The following is a 16,213-nucleotide window of genomic DNA, read 5'->3' as shown; positions in this document are numbered from 1 at the left end:
TCGGTTCACACGCGATTTACTTCACAGCGTTTCAAGTTCGTACTCCCTGTTACCTCTGACAGCTTTTTCTCTTTTCCTCTTTTTCCTGGGCCTGTTTCCTCAAACAGCGTTCCCTGCTTCCGTTGTCCTGTCTCCTCAGACAGCGTACAATTCTTCTTTTGGCGGGGGTGTTGCCAACACGCACACGCGCGTCTTTTTCACGCTTTTTTTCCTGGCAGACGGTGAGTCGCGCACGTATTTAACATCTGTGCTTGCCCCGTGTGTCGCGTACCCCTTCAGAGGTCATTCTAGGCTGCGTGTGACACGCATACGTTCATTCTTGTGTTTCTGGGTGCCACAGCGTAGTGCAGGTTTATTTTTCCACACACGTGGTCTAGGAGGGGTTGCGTGCACCTTACTTCCCTTTTTTGGGGTGCTTGTGCATTGCGTGACCCGTCATCTTTCCCCAGGGGTGACATACAGCCTTGCTAGAGCACTAGGGTACGATTACCATCTGGTACCCAACCCCTTTGACCCCCAATTGCCCAGGACAATAGTTCACAGCGACTCCCATATGCACAATAACATCAGTGCCATGGTTGGGAGGCGACCAAGCCGTAAGGGTGGCAAAGGTGGCCGAGCCCCAAGTGGTGGCCGTGGTGGATCCGGTAGGGGACGTGGACGTGACTTGCAGGGTGCCCCTAGCCCCCCATGTGTGGAGGACCAGTCAGGGACACCCATGCCCCCGCCACCCTGGTTGAGGGTAACGTGGCTGACACCATCCATGCTCAGCCCTAGTTTGGACCAGCCCACTGTGGCACCAGACCTGGCACAGGGTGACTCCATGGCTGACTTCCAGGTCAGCAGGTCTAGGCCACGTGCGCCGGTGCACGTTGGTGTCATCAGGCCACATGGATCAGGGGCAGCTAGGTCATCTGCTGCCCCGTGTAGGCAGGGTGGGGAGGCTGCAGGGGCAGCTGCGGCTCCATCCACCCCACCTCTTACACACCCAGCCAGGACAGTGTCATTCCTAGTCTATCCTGCTGACATTCCCCCTGACACCACCACACTTGAGCTAATGCCTGCACCAACTCCCATGCTGAGTGTGCAATCCCACACTCCTAGTACAGAGTCCACCGGGGCTCCTGCCCCTAGTGTCCAGAGCGGCGTAGGACACTCAGGATCCCCACCACCTTCCAAGCGGAAGAGGAAGAGTGCTCGTCCAGTAGACGCTGATGCCCCAGACACGGCTACACAGTCCGGCCCGTCAAGGAAGCCCAGCTTCAATGAGGCCGAACTGAATGCACTTGTAGAGTATGTGTCCGCACATGACAGCCAAATGGTAATTATTGCAGGATCCAAGACCACACCTGCACAACGTCTGGCACACTGGCAGACCATTGCGGACATCATAAGTCCCCTTGGAATCGTGAGGCGCTCAGCTACTGAATGCTACAAGCGCTGGAATGACCTGAAGCCTCGTCTGCTCGCTGCCGCTCCGCATCTATGACGTGGCCCAACCGCTGCCACACGGAAGACACTTCCCGTCCTGGATCCTCCTGCCCTCCAGCCGATGCCTGCCCCTCCGATGTCGAAGGCCCTGAGCCATCGTGGCTCCCACCTGCAGCCTCCTGCTGCTGCTGTCCATGTGCCCTGTCCAATGGTGCCTCCTCCTCCAGCTGGGGTGCAGTTGTTGATGTGGCCACCCCTGCTGGACGTCCGACTCCCGACTGTGGCAGGGATCTGTTGTCCACCAGCCTGGCCGCATGGTCAGAGGCAGCTCCACAGGGCACCCAGGTGATACATGTGTGGGAAGATGGCATAGAGGACGACTGGGGAATAGGGGGTTCCGTTGAGGAGGGGGTCGGAACAAGGTCCAGGAAACGGAGGAATCCGGCCATGGTGAGCTGTCCCAGTGGGTCAACGCGGTCAACGAGCCATGCGAGAAGACGTGGAGTCTCATCATGGAAAGACTGCAGGTCAGCTCGCATGGCCCGTTGACGCAACGCCACCCCACCCTGGACAGGCTCAACCTGTTGCAGGATAGCCACATCCGCAGGGAGAGGAAGGCCAGTTGGTGTAAGCCAATCCCCTCCCTGAGAACGGGTCTGGAGGTAGGCATCCCTGCTGGTGCAAGATGATGCAGTGACAGGAGCAGGGACAGGATTGCACACAGGGACCTCGGCGGCAGCCTGTGCTGCTACCTGTCCCTGGTCCTGCACTGCACCACTAGCACCAGTGGAATCCCCACCTCCAGACCCCGCCTCGGTTGCTTGCACGGCCTCCTCCTCCACCAAACTCCCCACCAAACTGGATGACTCCGTGCCATCTTCCTCCGTTGGGCCCTGTCGGGTCCCAGCTGCCCCTTCTGCTGCCGAGGAGTCCAACTCCAACATCCCCCTCCTGCACCTGCCCTCGACAGCTGCGGCCTTGGATGCGGCAACGGACTCCTCACTCCCCGACGAGATCACAACCTGGGAGGGGAGCCGGGCCTTGCGTCTCCGGCTGGTGGTGCAACCCCTGCCGCTGTGCTCCACAGCACCTTCTCCGCCCTCTTCATCAGTTGACGCTGCAGACAGGGAGAAATAAAACACAGGCATCAGGGCACTGTATAATGGACTCATAAACACATGACAGTTGTACATGAGTGGCATTGGCAAACCTCAGACATGGCATCACAATCCCCAACACACATGTCATTTCAACTTGCACACATGAGCTATACCACAGCCATATCGCAACAGCCAGCACCATCCATACACATACAACAGCATGAGCAGGCAAAGGTGAGCCAGACATCACATGCGACACATGCACACACACCACCACACTTGCATGCATGTGTACACCTCCGCCAACTGTCGCAGTGTTCAGATCGGCATCCATGTCACACCTGCCAATCATTCTTCCACATCCTTTGCCATGCAAGCCTACACACACAAGCACCATCCATGTGTCACACATGAGAGCCCTCGCATGTGTCAGCCTCACGGCCCTTTACCCCCCCATACTTGGCCACATAAAACCACATGTGCAACCTGCACACTCCTGCCACACCACCACACGCACAGCTTACAATCAGTATGCATGTACACTTACCGCTCAACTCCAGACGGGTCTGCCTCTCAAGGACCTGGACGTGGAGCGCTGGGGATATGCGTTCCAGGACCCTCATCTGATCTTCCGACAAGTGGCCCCGGCGCCCCTTAGCATCCGCTGCTTTCAGGAGGCGCCGGGCCTTCTTGAGGGTCCTGGACCTGAAGTCCTCCCAGCGCTTCTTCACATGATGGAATAGTCGGACTGCCACCCCCTACGCGTTGATGGCAGTCACAATGTCTGTCCAGATCCGAGTCTGTCCTTCCTTGTCGGCACGCAACCTTCCGAAGAGGGCATCATACTGCCCCAGGACATGCTCCACCAGGACACCAACTTCGGTGGCAGTGAAGCTGGTGCCCCTCTGCCTCTCTGGCCGGGGGTTGCCACTGGTGCCAGATGTTGCAGTGCCCGACATGGCAACCCCAGAGGCAGGAGTGGGTGGGCAACTGGGTCCTGGGGCTGGGCTGTGGAGCGATGGTATCCCAATTGGGAGTCTTTGGTTCCAGCAGGGGTGGTCACAGCAACAGCACCCCTGGCTGATGTGCAGGCAGCAAATGCCAGGACACGTGGGCAGCAGGCAGTCAGGCAGCAGCAGATGGCAGGTGGGAGCGTGCTCGGGGCTCTGGGCGGCAGTAATTCGGCCTTCTGGGCAGGAGCGTGGTCTTCCATGTGCTTACGCATGGCCAGCTTGATACGGAGTGATTTGGCACGTGAAAATCCAGCACGTCTGCGTGTAATTCGAGGAAAGGCCCTTAGTGTTAGGGAGAATTCTCTGTTTAGGCTGAATTTCCTAACCTAGTGAGTCCCCCAGCAGCTTTGCTGGATTTCTGGAGTTTGTTTTTTTCCATCCTGCCAAGAGTGAGACTCTTTTTCTCCCACTCTTGGACATGTATGTGGGTAATTCCTTTGAATGTCAATGTGTTCTATGGGCTATGGGGTCTTTTACTCCATAGGGTCTCATATGTTTTTCTATGTGTGTTACACCGCACCCTATGTTCCGTAACACTGGGGCGTCCTAGCGGGCCTCCACCATAGACTCCTGTTAGGGAGAATTCTCTGTCTAGGCTGAATTTCTTAACCTAGTGAGTCCCCCAGCAGCTTTGCTGGATTTCTGGAGTTTGTTTTTTTCCATCCTGCCAAGAGTGAGACTCTTTTCTCCCACTCTTGGACATGTATGTGTGTAATTCCTTTGAAATGTCAATGTGTTCGATGGGCTATGGGGTCTTTTACTCCATAGGGTCTCATATGTTTTTCTATGTGTGTTACACCGCACCCTACGTGTCGTAACACGGGGGCGCCCTAGCGGGTCCCCCACCATAGACTCCATACCCGGGGGCTGACTATTGTCTCCCCGGGCATGTAAAGTCACCATTGGCTTTACTAGACCTAAATTTACTAACAGAACTAGTACCAACCATCTTATTATGGACGTACTAGTAGGGGTAATTCGATTACTCCTGGATCTGTTACTCGAGGGGGCACTGTCCCGTCCCCCCTCGTCGAGTTTTGGCTGGTGGCAGTGGAAACTACTTGTTATGTTCAATCCCGAACATAACCCTATGGGATTCGTCCCATTGTTGGAGATTGATACTTTTTCTCATTTATCTCTGACGTACCACCGATCTACTTATCTTAAATGAGTTTATCGAGTGGTATTTTCTGCCAGAACTCGGTTTTAAAATGGCGTCTGTGTTCGTCTCTGTGACTCCTAAACCAAAGGTTGAGCCCTTTGTTCCACTTTTGGCGGGCCTCTGTACAGAGACCCTCCAAAGTGGTGCCATTCTGTCTTGGTTACCTCAGGGGTGTGGGAGGGGGTTTAGGCACCCTGGACCGAGTTGCCTTGCCAACTCAGGTCGCACTCTGGAGTGATTGACCCAGGTGGTGAGCCTTCCCGCTCACCACTTAGCATGTGTTGATTGACAGCTAGGCTGAATGAATGGGGGTCTTCTGCATAAAAGCAGGGCTTTTGGGACTGGGTCTTCAGAAGTCCCCACAGGACCTAAGAATCCGACGAGGGTAACGCTGAGCCGACCTGCAACGACGACACCTCCGGTGGAGCCCTGCGGAACCGACTCACCACTTCCCAACGACAGAGGAGATCTCCCTGCCGGAGAGTCTCTTCCCCTGACTGGTGGGAACAACCAGCCCCCTTTGCTTTTTATTCGCCTCAGGACGCAGTGGTCGAATTGCCCGTGCAGAGCACCTCGGCAACCGGATAGCCACTACCCCTGTACCGCGACCAAAAGGTGGTGCCTTGTGACGGAGCACTCCGCGGCTGGTCTCTTCCCTGGTGGTGCACCGGACTTCACTTTCCTTCGACGACGAGATCATCTCTACTCTTGGCCAAGACCCGACGTGCATCCACCACCAGGACCAACTGCCCCCGCTGGAGCAGCCCTCCACAACAAGGTACCGTGTCCGCCTGGCTTCCCTTTCGTTCGGTTCGAGTGAGGTCTCTTAATCCTCTCCGTTCCGCTGGGTCGCCTCCAAGCTTTGCTCATTCTATGTTCTGAACTGTTTCAATCCACCGATAACAATTTGCAATACAGACTTGAATGCATCTCCACTAGAGACTTTTTGGGACATCGCGCCTTGCCTCTCTCCGAGTGGGCCTGGCCTCTGAACTTTACGATCTATTGTGATTCTTGCCTTCCTGCCTTGCATTTTATCCGCATAGGATTGAACTGTGTTGACTTCATAACTTGCCTATCTTTTTCTCTCCCGTCCTAACTAATATTCGAGTGTCATCTAGGTTGAGGTATACACCTCTGTCTGAAAATAAGTGGTACCGGTAGAACCTAGAGTTGTCGATATTTTGCTAGGCGGATTGATCGTTTTCTACTTCGTAGATTAATTGTGTTTGATTTGTTTGCCGTGATTTGCTTTAGTGTTTTCCATAGATGTTGTGTTATAAATAAATACCTTACCATCTTTACACTAAGCCTCGTTGCATGTTTGCTTGTCTTGCTGTGAAGAATTGCCCTATGTTGTATACTCCACATACTGACCAACTTTTCTTGAGAGAAGTCTGACTGCTCAGCCACAGCTACCAAGTGAATCTGTGTGGTACAGACTGCTACCAAGTGGGTTCACCGCCAACGCCTGTAGTCCTAAATCTTTTGCAGTGGTCCCAGAGGGAACTGCACAGGTTTCCGCCTAACACTGGTGTACAGCGGTGGGATTTGTATCGAGTATACAGTTTAGAGTGCTTTTCGACACTGTAGGATAACTAACCACAAAACTTAGCACTAAAAAGCAACTTTCACAAACATGTCTACGATGGAAACTTACAGTCAAGAATCCTTGTCAGGTGAAAATACTGAGAGTTTGCGAGCTCTCTGTAGGCAAGAGAATCTTTCTGTAAGAGGCAAGAAGTTAGAACTAATAGAGAGATTGCTGGCGAACAAAAGTCTGGGTACTGGTTCAGAGGAACCACTCTCCCCAGCGAATGTAGACGACAGTAATGGTGTTGATCTGAATAGTAATTCTGATAATAGCGATGAAGAGGCTGACGAGGACGGAGAGGCTAACGAAACTGTCTCCCCCGCTCCTCTACCTGCCTTACCAGCTGTGCCTACGGGGCCCATACCAGGTCCCACAAGTAACCCTGCTTATTTTGAACTTGAAAAAATGAAGCTCGAATTAGAATATAAACGGTTCTTGGCTCAATCTGAACGAAACCAAGAGCTCGAGTTCAGACGGATGAATGCCCAGGCTGAGCAGAAGCAAGCTGAGTTAAGACTCAGAGAAATAGAACTTAATCACGAGTTAGAAAAGTTGTCTATGGAAAATATTTCTCTCTCCTCTGGTTCCTCTAGGAGCTCCAGTCCCAAAAGACCCCGGATGCCGAAGGAATTAGTGGGTATGTATGAACCGAGATTGGATGTGTTGGATTGGTTGAAACTGTTTGAATACAATCATGGGCTCCAGGACATCACCGGGAATGCGTTGCTTCCCTGGTTGTTCTCTAGGCTCCCTCCTGTTGCGACTGATGTGGTAATGGAGTTGGGGGAGGCGGATAAGACGGATTACGAAAGTGTGAAACTAGCTTTGATAGCTAGATTCGGGAAGACCCCTTCCCAGTATCTTAAGAGGTTTAGAACCCTCAAAAAGCATGATGGTACCCCTTGAGCTACCTGGGTGAGTGAAGGGTTGAAAAACTTAGAGGGATGGATTAAGGGTTACAAAGTGAACACTTATGAGGGTATGAGAAATCTTTTTATGTTGGAGTCTATTTATGATGCCTGTTCTCCTGAGCTCAGACAGCACTTGGCTGATTCGAAGGAATTGGATTCCAGGGCACTAGCTAGGGCTGCTGACTTGTGGGTTGCCAACAGGGCTACTCATAAGGATTCTGGGGCAACTCAGAAAAAGGATGAGGGAAAACAGCCTAAAAAAGACTCAAAAGAGAATTCGAATAACTCACATTCCAAAGAGGGCCCCAAACAAAACCAGAAGGGTAAGCCACCGAGAAAACCACGGCAGAATAGTGTGTCTTCTGGTGCCAAACCGGAAGGAGGTCAGAACAAGCCACCATTCCAGAAAGCATTCGGAAAATGCTTTGTTTGTGGCTCGACTGACCACGTGAAAGGAGATCCCAGATGTAAGGGTAAACCTTCAGGGGTCCAGCTTGTCTCCTTAGCCTTCGCTCCAGAGGAGGAAGTCCAAATGGCAAGTGGAAACTTTCTACTGCTAGCTGACGAACCCATTGGAGTCTCAGCCAGCGTTTCTTTAGTATCTCTGGGGTTGTGGGAACAACAGAATTTAGATTTCTATAATTCTATCCCCGATAATACTAAAGAGTATTATAAGGACAGTGTCCAGGTGAATGGTCAGGAGACTCCTGACATTAGGGACACTGGGGCCAGCATAACTGTGGTGGATAAATCGTTTTTTCAGGCTGAGGATGTTGCTAAGGCACCCAAACGCCTCACCAAGTTAGCTGGAGGGCCTGTGCAGATGCTTCCCCAATTACCAGTTCTCATCCAGTGTAACGACATGACTGTGAAGATACCTGTCAGCATACAGAGTGAGGTACCAGGACGCGTACTGTTGGGTAACGATTTGAAAACTCTCTGAGTTGTATCGCATACTCCCAGACCTCCTAGTAAACGGTTACAGGAGCTAACCAGACCCGCAAGAGAGAGGACAATGCGCGGTACTCTCCAGGAGATGATGAAGAAGGAAATCACTCCTGCTCCACTGGAATTGTCGGCAGCTGTCTCCAAGAAATCAGAAGCGAAAGGGAAACCTAAGACTTCTATCCCGAAACCAGCAGCCAGCATTCCAGTGCAGCTAACACAGACTTCCCCGCGGTTGTCCAAAGTTACACCCGTAACTCCACCTCCAGCCGAGGCTGAGAGGGAGGTACAACCCTGTGTGGTAGAATTAGACTCTGAGGAAGAGCTAAGGGAAGACCAGGAACTCATTGGAGATCTGGATCCTGTTGACCATCCTGAGCTGCAGTCTTTACTGGCAGAAGTTGGACCCAGCAGGGCAGACTTCAGTAAGGGACAGAGGGAATGTCCAACTCTGGAAGGTCTTCGCCACCAGGCAGAAGCTCAGGCTGAAGGGCAAGAGCCTGGGAAATACATGTTGCACTGGGAAGATGGCTTCTTCTACAGTGAACCGACCGAGTCTGCACCTGGAGACTACAAGCGACTTGTAGTACCCCAAGAGAACAGACCACAGTTCTTGCAGTTAGCCCACGAGATTCCTTTGGCTGGTCACTTGAGTTTCAAGAAGACTAAGGAAAGGCTCTCTCTCTACTTCTATTGGCCAAAGATGGGGGCCGAAGTGGAAAAACACTGCAGGAGCTGCCACACCTGCCAGACCTCTGGTAAGGTTGGCTCCAAGAATGTGGCACCTTTAGTGCCTCTCCCAGTCGTGGGAGTCCCATTTGAGAGAGTAGGGATTGACGTTGTTGGTCCCCTTGATCCTCCAACCTCCTCAGGCAACAGGTTTATACTTGTTGTAGTAGACCATGCTACTAGGTATCCTGAGGCAATTCCTATGAGGACTGTTACAGCTCTGGCTGTGGCTAAGGCCCTCCTTGGTATTTTTACTAGGGTCGGGTTTCCGAAGAAAGTAATCTCTGACAGGGGGTCAAACTTTATGTCACACTACATAAAAGCCATGTGGAAAACCTGCGGAGTTACTTACAAGTTCTCAACAGCGTACCACCCACAAACCAATGGGTTGGTAGAACGGTTCAACCGAACCATGAAGAGCATGATAGGTGCTTTAGAAGAACCCCTTAAGCGTAAGTGGGACCTTCTACTGCCATGCCTTCTCTTCGCTTATAGAGAAGTCCCTCAGGAGGGAGTAGGTTACTCTCCCTTCGAGCTTCTCTATGGTCATCCCGTCAGAGGTCCATTGGCCCTGATTAAGGAGGGGTTGGAGAGTGCTCCTTCCACCAAGCCAGTCAGAGTGACTGACTACGTGATAGGTCTCCGGAGGAGAATGTCGCACATGATGACGGAAGCAAGCGATAACTTGAAAGCTGGACAAGCATTGGTCAAGCACTGGCACGATCAAAAGGCTAACATGGTTGAGTTCGCTCAAGACCAGCTTGTTCTCGTTATGATCCCAACAAGGCAGAGGGCCTTGCAAGATAAGTGGATGGGACCCTTCAGAGTTGTGGGTAAACTCGGAGAGGTCAACTATCTGGTGGACTTGGGCAATCCCACGGAGGCTCCGACAGTCTTCCACACCAACCGACTTAAAGCGTATGTCTCACGACCTGATGTAGGAGCGTTGCTTCTAGCATCATCCGAGGAAGAAGAAGAGAGTGAAGCTCTTCCGGATCTCCTCAGAGGCTTACCTTTAGATGAAAAAATTGAAGGAGTAAATCTCTCCTCCAATCTGACACCCGAGCAACAAGAAGAGTGCAAATCTATGTTGAATCAGTTTGCCTCTCTGTTCTCGCTTTCACCAGGCTTGACCCCTTGGGGCCAGCACGACATACTCACTGGTGACTGTCTGCCAGTCAAAAGCAGAGGATACCGCATGTCAGAAAACATACGAACCCACATCAAAGGTGAGGTCTGCAAGATGCTTGATCTCGGGGTAATAGAGCCCTCTACTAGTCCATGGTCTAGCCCAGTTGTGTTAGTACCAAAGGCCGGATCTAAAGAACTTAGATTCTGCGTGGATTATAGAGCTCTTAATGCAGTCACCAAGACTGATGCCCACCCTTTGCCAAGAACAGATGAGTTGGTGGATAAACTTGGTGCCGCCAAGTTCCTCAGCACATTTGACTTAACGTCAGGCTATTGGCAAATAGCCCTGACAGACCATGCCAAGGAGAAAACTGCATTTTCTACCCCCGTTGGCTTATACCAGTTTAAGGTAATGCCTTTCGGATTGAAGAATGCACCTGCTACGTTTCAACGGATGGTAAACCAGGTTCTGAATGGGATGGAGGACTTTTGCATGGCATACTTGGATGACATCGCAGTGTTCAGCAATTCCTGGTAAGAACATGTAACCCACCTGAGAGATGTTTTGCAGGCTCTTGGACAAGCCAATCTGACCATAAAGGTGAGCAAATGCCAAATTGGACAGAGTTAGGTAGTCTATCTTGGACATGAGGTAGGCGGTGGAGAAATAAGGCCTTTGCTCAGTAAGATTGAATCTGTGCAAAATTGGACAACACCGACTACTCAAACCCAAGTGAGAGCCTTCCTAGGCCTCACTGGGTATTACAGGAATTTCATAGAGAACTATGGGACCACAGCTTCTCCACTGAATGTCATCTCCTCGCCCAAATTTCCTAAAAAGGTTAGATGGAACGAGGAGTGCCATCAGGCTTTTGAAAACCTGAAAAAGGCTCTTTGCCAAGCCCCAGTACTCAGAGCTCCTGATTACCGCCAACACTTCATTGTGCAGACAGATGCTTCAAATGCAGGAATAGGTGCCGTACTCAGTCAACTGGATGGGAAAGGTAGGGAGCACCCCGTTTGCTTCATCAGCCGCAAGCTGAAGGATCCTGAAACAAGGTGGGCAACAATCGAAAGAGAGTGCTTTGCTATCGTGTGGGCTCTGAAGAAGTTTAGGCCGTACTTGTATGGTTCTACTTTTGTCATTCAGACTGACCACCAACCCTTGAGATGGTTAATGCAAATGAAAGGGGAAAACCCAAAACTATTGAGATGGTCGATCTGCCTGCAAGGGATTGATTTCACCATTGAGCACAGGTCGGGGTGTCACCACTAAAATGCTGATGGTCTCTCTAGGATGTATGTCATCGACTAGAGGTATGAGATTCATCCAGGAGTGGATTAAATCCTCCTGTCCCTTAGTCTGGGGGGGGGGGGTGAGTGTTAGGGAGAATTCTCTGTTTAGGCTGAATTTCCTAACCTAGTGAGTCCCCCAGCAGCTTTGCTGGATTTCTGGAGTTTGTTTTTTCCATCCTGCCAAGAGTGAGACTCTTTTTCTCCCACTCTTGGACATGTATGTGGGTAATTCCTTTGAATGTCAATGTGTTCTATGGGCTATGGGGTCTTTTACTCCATAGGGTCTCATATGTTTTTCTATGTGTGTTACACCGCACCCTACGTAACACTGGGGCGTCCTAGCGGGCCTCCACCATAGACTCCATACCCGGGGACTGACTACTGTCTCCCCGGGCATGTAAAGTCACCATTGGCTTTACTAGACCTAAATTTACTAACAGAACTAGTACAAACCATCTTATTCTGGACGTACTAGTAGGGGTAATTCGATTACTCCTGGATCTGTTATTCGAGGGGGCACTGTCCCGTCCCCCCTCGGCGAGTTTTGGCTGGTGGCAGTGGAAACTACTTGTTATGTTCGACCCCGAACATAACTCTATGGGATTCGTCCCATTGTTGGAGATTGATACTTTTTCTCGTTAATCTCTAACGTACCACCGATCTACTTATCTTAAATAAGTTTATCGGATGGTATTTTCTGCCAGAACTCGGTTTGTAAAATGGCGTCTGTGTTCGTCTCTGTGACTCCTAAACCAAAGGTCGAGCCCTTTGTTCCACTTTTGGCGGGCTCTGTACAGAAACCCTCCAAAGTGGTGCCATTCTGTCTGGGTTACCACAGGGGTATGGGAGGCACTCTGGACCGAGTTGCCTTGCCAACTCCGGTCGCACTCTGGAGTGATTGGCCCAAGTGGTGAGCCTCCCCGCTCACCACTTAGCATGTGTTGATTGACAGCTAGGCTGAATGAATGGGGGTTTTCTGCATAAAAGCAGGGCTTTTGGGATTGGATCTTCAGAAGTCACCACAGGACCTAAGAATCCGACGAGGGTAACGCTGAGCCGACCTGCACGACGACACCTCCGGTGGAGCCCTGCGGAACCGACTCACCACTTCCCGACGACAGAGGAGATCTCCCTGCCGGAGAGTCTCTTCCCCTGGCTGGTGGGAACAACCAGTCCCCTTTGCTTTTTATTCGCCTCAGGACGCAGTGGTCGAATTGCCCGTGCAGAGCACCTCGGCAACCGGATAGCCACTACTCCTGTACCGCGACCAAAAGGTGGTGCCTTGTGACAGAGCACTCCGCGGCTGGTCTCTTCCCTGGTGGTGCACCGGACTACACTTTTCTTCGACGACGAGATCATCTCTACTCTTGGCAAAGACCCGACGTGCATCCACCACCAGGAACAACTGCCCCCGCCGGAGCTGCCCTCCACAACAAGGTACCGTGTCCGCCTGGCTTCCCTTTCGATCGGTTCGAGTGAGGTGTCTTAATCCTCGCCTTTCCGTTGGGTCGCCTCCAAGCTTTCTCACGTATTTTTCTGAACTAGTTCAATCTGCCGATAACAATTTGCTACAAAGACTCGAACGCATTTCCACTAAGAGACTTTTGGGACATATCGCCTTGCCTCTCTCCGAGTGGGCCTGGCCTCTGAACTTTATGATCTACTGTGGTTCTTGCCTTCTTGCCTTGCATTTTTCCCGCGAAGTATTGAACTGTGTTGATTTCGTAACCTGCCTATTTTTCTCTCCCGTCCTAACCAATATTAGAGTGCCACCTAGGTTGAGGCATACACCTCTGTCTGTAAATAAGTGGTGCCGGAAAAACCTAGACTTGTCGACATATTGCTAGGGGGATTGATCGTTTCTTCTTCATAGAGTAATTGTGATTGATTTGTTTGCCGTGATAGTGCCATAGTGTTTTTGATAGATGTTTCGTTATAAATAAATACCTTAATATCTTTACACTGAGTCTCGTTGCGTGTTTGCTTGTCTTACTGTGAAGAATTGCCCTATCTTGTATACTCCACATACTGCTTAACTCTTCTTGAGAGAAGTCTGACTGCTCAGCCACAGCTACCAAAATCTGTGTGGCGCAGACTGCTACCAAGTGGGTTTACTGCCAAACACCTGTAGTCCTAAATCTTTTGCAGTGGTCCCAGAGGGAACTGCACAGGTTTCCGCCTAACACTTAGCGCGTAAGCGCGTCAGCACACGTACGTCAATTCATTGGCCAAAAGGCCCCCAGGCGCGTCTATGACATCACGCGCATAGCCGTTGAGAATGGCGCGTGTAAAAAAAAAATACACGTCCGAGTGTCAAAGCGTGTAATTGGTGGAAATGGCCTCAGCGCGTATGCGCGTCTGTGACGTGTGTATAAAAGGTACGTGTAGAACACCATTTCGTTGTACGTGCTTTTCGTGGAGAGCGAGTGGGTGAAATCTGTACTTCTTGTCGGTTCACACGCGATTTACTTCACGGCGTTTCAAGTTCGTACTCCCTGTTACCTCTGACAGCTTTTTCTCTTTTCCTCTTTTTCCTGGGCCTGTTTCCTCAAACAGCGTTCCCTTCTACTGTTGTCCTCAGACAGCGTACAATTCTTCTTTTGGCGGGGGTGTTGCCAACACGCACACGCGCGTCTTTTTCATGCTTTTTTTCCTGGCAGACGGTGAGTCGCGCACGTATTTAACATCTGTGCTTGCCCCGTGTGTCGCGTACCCCTTCAGAGGTCATTCTAGGCTGCGTGTGACACGCATACGTTCATTCTTGTGTTTCTGGGTGGCACAGCGTAGTGCAGGTTTATTTTTCCACACACGTGGTCTAGGAGGGGTTGCGTGCACCTTACTTCCCTTTTTTGGGGTGCCTGTGCGTTGCGTGACCCGTCATCTTTCCCCAGGGGTGACATATAGCCTTACTAGAGCACTAGGGTACGATTACCATCTGGTACCCAACCCCTTTGACCCCCAATTGCCCAGGACAATAGTTCACAGCGACTCCCATACGCACAATAACATCAGTGCCATGGTTGGGAGGCGACCAAGCCGTAAGGGTGACAAAGGTGGCCGAGCCCCAAATGGTGGCCGTGGTGGATCCGGTAGGGGACGTGGCCGTGACTTGCAGGGTGCCCCTAGCCCCCCATGTGTGGAGGACCAGTCAGGGACATCCATGCCCCCCCCCACCCTGGTTGAGGGTAACGTAGCTGACACCATCCATGCTCAGCCCTTGTTGGATCAGCCCACTGTGGCACCAGACCTGGCACAGGGTGACTCCATGGCTGACTTCCAGGTCAGCAGGTCTAGGCCACGTGCGCCGGTGCACGTTGGTGTCATCAGGCCACGTGGATCAGGGGCAGCTAGGTCATCTGCTGCCCCGAGTAGGCAGGGTGGGGAGGCTGCAGGGGCAGCTGCGGCTCCATCCACCCCACCTCTTACACACCCAGCCAGGACAGTGTCGGTCCTAGTCCATCCTGCTGACATTCCCCCTGACACCATCACACTTGAGCTAATGCCTGCACCAACTCCCATGCTGAGTGTGCAATCCCACACTCCTAGTAGAGAGTCCACCGGGGCTCCTGCCCCTAGTGTCCAGAGCAGCGTAGGACACTCAGGATCCCTACCAACTTACAAGCGGAAGAGGAAGAGTGCTCGTCCAGTAGAGGCTGATGCCCCAGACACGGCTAGACAGTCCGGCCCGTCAAGGAAGCCCAGCTTCAATGAGGCCGAACTGAATGCACTTGTGGAGTATGTGTCCGCACATGACCGCAAAATGGTGATTATTGCAGGATCCAAGACCACACCTGCACAACGTCTGGCACACTGGCAGACCATCGCGGACATCATAAGTGCCCTTGGAATCGTGAGGCGCACAGCTACTGAATGCTACAAGCACTGGAATGACCTGAAGCGCAGGGCAAAGAATAAGCTGGCCTCAAGTCATGCCGCTACTCTAGTGACTGGAGGTGGGTCTCCAGCAGAGGACATAGAACTCACTCCACATGAGCATGTTGCTGGGACCTACGTCACGGAGGAACAGATCCAAGGCGTGGGAGAACTGGCAGATTACGAGGCATTGTCCGGTGAGTGCACATGCATGTGTGTGTCATCCATGTGCATGGTGTGTGTGTGAGGGCTTCTGTTTGGGTGCCAGGTGAGGGTTTGTGTGCCTGAGTGGTTTGGGTCACCCATGGGCTTCATCCAATACATTCTGTGCACCAGCATTTGGGTATAGCAGTATCCCTTCTCCCAACAGTAGACATCTAGCCCAACACCACGCCAGTTGCCCTTGAAGTGTCATCTTGCCACAACATTGTGCTTATTTTTCTCTGTTTATTCAGGCAGATTGTTTGCATTCCACCACTTTTACTAGGCATTTCTCAGTCCTATTGTCACATGTCTGACATGGCTATGGTAAAGTGGACTGACTTTGTTTCCTGGATATCATTTGTTTAGACATGTCCCTGTGCTATAGGACCATTTTCGACTGGCAGCTCCAGGTTAAACATTTGAACTATTTCAATTAAAAAAGCAATTTCATGAGCAAACTAGACTGAATGAACAAGTGGTGCCCTCCTCTCCCTCTTCACTTTATGGCTATGGTACATGCCATCTGTGTGAGGGCATGTGTATTTGACCTGCCAATCACAGGCCAATGTGTGATGCCACTGCTAGGCAGCATGCAGCAAATGTGTTGATCTTCCATCTTGGTGTCATCAATGTGTGCCATTTGCCTCCCCTTCATACGCAGTGACGGTGCATGCATGGGAGGGTTTTAGTCATGTGGGACATGTGTCAATCAAGTACTGGTTCTGTAGCTTCTGAGCCCTAATTGTGTGCCATAGTGCTAATGCCTGTTTCCATTTCTTTTCTTTCATGTCTTTGCAGGGGATGACGCACTTGATACTGCTGGG

The sequence above is a fragment of the Ambystoma mexicanum genome, chromosome 8 (genome assembly GCF_040938575.1).
Source record: "Ambystoma mexicanum isolate Mex_15411 chromosome 8, UKY_AmexF1_1, whole genome shotgun sequence".
Classification (NCBI taxonomy): domain Eukaryota; kingdom Metazoa; phylum Chordata; class Amphibia; order Caudata; family Ambystomatidae; genus Ambystoma; species Ambystoma mexicanum.
This window is presented reverse-complemented; position numbering follows the sequence as displayed.